Below are 3,879 nucleotides of genomic sequence, written 5' to 3' on the forward strand. Positions count from 1 at the left end.
GACACTATCCCAGGAGAGTATTTTTTTCTTTTTGGAGACAAGGTCTCATGCTGTCACCTAGGCTGGAGTGTAGTGGCATGATCATGGCTGACTGCAGCCTCAGTCTCCTGGGCTTAAATGATCCTCCCACCTCAGCCTCCTAAATGCATGGGATTCTAGGTGCATGTCACCAAGCCTAGCTAATTTTTTTTTTTAGTAGAAGTGGGGTTTCACCATGTTGGCCAGGCTGGTCTCGAACTCCTGACCTCAAGTGATCCTCCTGCTTTGGCCTCCCAATGTGCTGGGATACAGGCGTGAGCCACTGCACCCAGCCCTGGGATGGTTTTTGACAGCAGAAACCGACCAGCAAAGGAGAAAAAACTCTGCCTCCTCAGAGGCTGCAGGGAAGCCATGGCTGAGGTAATTGATTAAGTTTTGAGCCCATTTCCAGCTGACCCACTGGGGTGGAGATGGGTATAGAATGAAGACGCCTGCAAGGCCTGTCTGACGTGGGAAGGCCGGGTCCTGGGAAGGCCAACAACCAGGAATACCCCGGGTGGCTCTCAGAGACAGCTTTCAGAGCAATCAGTCATTCTCCATTTGAGGTTCAGACCAACCTGGCTCCCACTGGAGGCCCTACTCTCTACACCATGTAACCCTGGACTAGTGGCTTAACCTCTCTGAGACTCCGTTCCTCATCTCTAAAGCAGGGTGACCTCAGCTGCCTTGCAGAGTGGCTGTGAGGCTTAGTTATCACTCATGATGTCTGTAAAGCTCTGGCAAAGTGCCTGATACATAGTAGGCACTCAGTAGGTGACAGCTTTGATTAGGATGATTAATTATCACTAATGTGAAGAGCTCTGACAGCCCTCCCTGTAGGCACGTTGTTCCCTGCAAGGCAGCACTTCCTGTTCCCCTACTCATAGAGTAGCCAGGACCTGAGGAACCAGATACTCTAAGGATAAACTGGAACATCTAGTCTTCCCTCTTGACCTTCCCTGAACTTGTCCCTTGCCACGGGGGAGCCCCCTTCACCAGGCCCTTCCCAGCCTCCAATACCTGCTTAGCGCAGCTGTGACCCACAGGAGCTGCTTGAGACTGGGGGGCATGACCCACCAGGCGGAGGCATGAAACTGAGGGCTGTCATGGGCCCACCCCAGGTGCAAGCCTGGAAGGCCCTGGACCTCTGGGAGTCCCCTCAAGTCATGGAAGGTGAGAGAAGCCTCTGCTCCTGTGGTCAGCAGTGGGCCAGGTGGCAGATTGCTGACGGTAACGGGGATACGACTCAGTAGGGAAGCTGGAGCTGGTGAAAGAGAGAGATGAACACTCCCTCCTGGGGCCTTGCCTGGAGCCCTTTGTGAGGGGGGCAGCAAATCAGGCAGAACCTTGGGCCCTCAGCCCTCCACATCCTGCCTCTGTAATGCAGAAAGTGGGCTTTTATTATAAACACTTTCCTTTTCTTCTACCACTGGTGGGAAAGGCGGGGAAGGAGAGAGCCTCCTCCAGTGGTAGCACTAGCTGGAAGAGAATGAGGGAGGGAGGAAGGCTGCATACCCTCAAATGCCCCTCCTTGTGCTTTGCTATTCAGCAGAAGGGGAAAGCTCGACACCGTTGGAACGGTGCAATCCTGGCTGGGCCTGGTGGCTCACCCCTGTAATCCCAGCACTTTGGGAGGCCAAGGCGGGTGGATCACCTGAGGTCAGGAGTTTGAGACCAGCCTGGCCAACACAGTGAAACCCCGTCTCTACCAAAAATACAAAAATTAGCCCAGCATGGTGGTGCACGCCTGTAGTCCAGCTACTTGGGAGGCTGAGGCAGGAGAATGGTTTGAACCCCAGAGGCAGAAATTACAGTATAGCTGAGATCGTGCCACTGCACTGCAGCTTGGGTAACCGAGCGGGACTCCTTTCCAAAAAAATAATAAATAAATAAATAAATAAATAAATAAAAGAATAGTGCAATCCTACCAATAAACTCAAAACCACACCAACGTGTTCTCCCCACCAAGATTCTTGGTTATAAGCCAAAGAAACTAATGCTGGATACTTTGGACAGAAAGGAGATTTGTGGGTCAAGCATGGTGGCTCATGCCTATAATCCCAGGACTTTGGGGGACCGAGGTGGGTGGATCACTTAAGGTCAGGAGTTCAAGATCATCCTGGCCAACGTGGCAAAACCTCGTCTTTACTAAAAATACAAAAAACTATCTGGTGTGGTGACGGGCACCTGTAACCCCAGTTACTCAGGAGGGAGGCTGAGGCAGGAGAATCACTTGAACCCAGGAGGTGGAGGTTGCAGTGAGCCGAGATTGTGCATGAGACTCCATCTCAACAACAACAAAAAAAAAGAGAGAGAGATTTGTGAAAAGGATCTCGGGGAGCCTTAAGAATCTCCAGGTGACCTGGAGAGCAAGAGAGATCCGCTGAGCTCACTCCTGCAGCCTACCTCCCGCAACCCCTCATGCTGTGCCCAGAATGCATACAGGTTTTCCCATTGTTGCCTCTGATTCAAGGTCTGGGCAGCCTCCGTCAGATGCCACACAAGGCAGGCTGGGAAAGTGAGTGTCTTGTATTTGTGCTTCAAGTCAGTGCATCCCCTAAACATAGGAAATGGGTCCAGATGACAAATTTGAGCGACAAATGTCCCAAGATGTCAACAGTGGTTATTGCTGGGTGGTTGTCTTCTATGGCATTTTTAAAAAGTATTATTTAGAAGTTCAAATATACACAAATGTAGACACAATATTAAAATAGACACCATCTCCAGCTTTGTTATCAGCTCACAGGCAATCGCGATATTGTGAAAATATATATTTGGGCCTTCTCTCACCAGGCGTCCTTGTGGAAGCGACATGATGTTTAAACCCTGCACAACAATCCCTGACCCACTGCCGTGATGCCCAGGGAAGACAGGGCAACCTGGAAGTCCAACTACTTCCTTAAGATCATCCAGCTTTTGGATAATTATCCAAAATGTTTCATCATGGGAGCAGACACTGTGGGCTCCAAGCAGACACAGTAGATCCACTCTTCCCTCCAAGGGAAGGCCATGGTGCCGACGGGCAGGAACACCATGATGCACAAGGCCACCGAAGGACACCTGGAAAACAGCCCAGCTCTGGAGAAACTGTTGCCTCCTCTCCAGGGGAATGTGGGCTTTGCGTTCACCAAAGAGTACCTCACTGAGATCAGGGACCTGCTACTGGCCAATAAGGTGCCAGCTGCCGCCCGTGCTGGTGCCATTGGCCCATGTGAAGTCACTGTACCAGCCCAGAACACTGGTCTGGGGCCCGAGAAGATTTCCGTTTTCCAGGCTTTAGGCATTACCACTAAAATCTCCAGGGGCACCACTGAAATCCTGAGTGATGTGCAGCTGATCAAGACTGGAGACAGAGTGGGAGCCAGCGAAGCCACACTGCTGAACGTGCTGAACATCTCTTCCTTCTCCTTTGGGCTGGTCATCCAGCAGGTGTTCAACAGTGGTAGCATCTACAACCCTGAAGTGCTTGACATCACAGAAGAAACTCTGTATTCTGGCTTCCTGGAGGGTGTCTGCAATGTTGCCAGTGTGTCAGCAGACTGGCTACTCACCTGTTACATCAGTACCCCATTCTATCATCAGTGGGTACAAAGGAGGCCTGGCTCTGTCTGTGGAGACTGATTATACCTTCCCACCTGCTGAAAAGATCATGATCTTCTTGGCTGATCCATCTGCCTTTGTGGCTACTGCCCCCGTGGCCACTACCGCCACGGCTGCTTCTGCTGCTGCGGCAGCCCCGAATAAGTTTGAAGACGAGGAGTTGGAGGAGTTGGACGAGGATATGGGATTTGGTCTCTGACTAACCACCAAAAAGCAACCAACTCAGCCAGCTTTATTTGCAAAACAAGGAAATAAAGGCTT

At 51.2% G+C, this 3,879-nt stretch overlaps 1 pseudogene; it reads left to right on the forward strand.

Moving 5' to 3' along the window:
* Window positions 1-2,874: 2,874 nt before the first annotated feature.
* LOC105550157 lies at window positions 2,875-3,817 on the forward strand (annotated as a pseudogene).
* Window positions 3,818-3,879: the final 62 nt, after the last annotated feature.

This window comes from Mandrillus leucophaeus, unplaced genomic scaffold (assembly GCF_000951045.1).
Source record: "Mandrillus leucophaeus isolate KB7577 unplaced genomic scaffold, Mleu.le_1.0 Scaffold467, whole genome shotgun sequence".
Lineage (NCBI taxonomy): Eukaryota > Metazoa > Chordata > Mammalia > Primates > Cercopithecidae > Mandrillus > Mandrillus leucophaeus.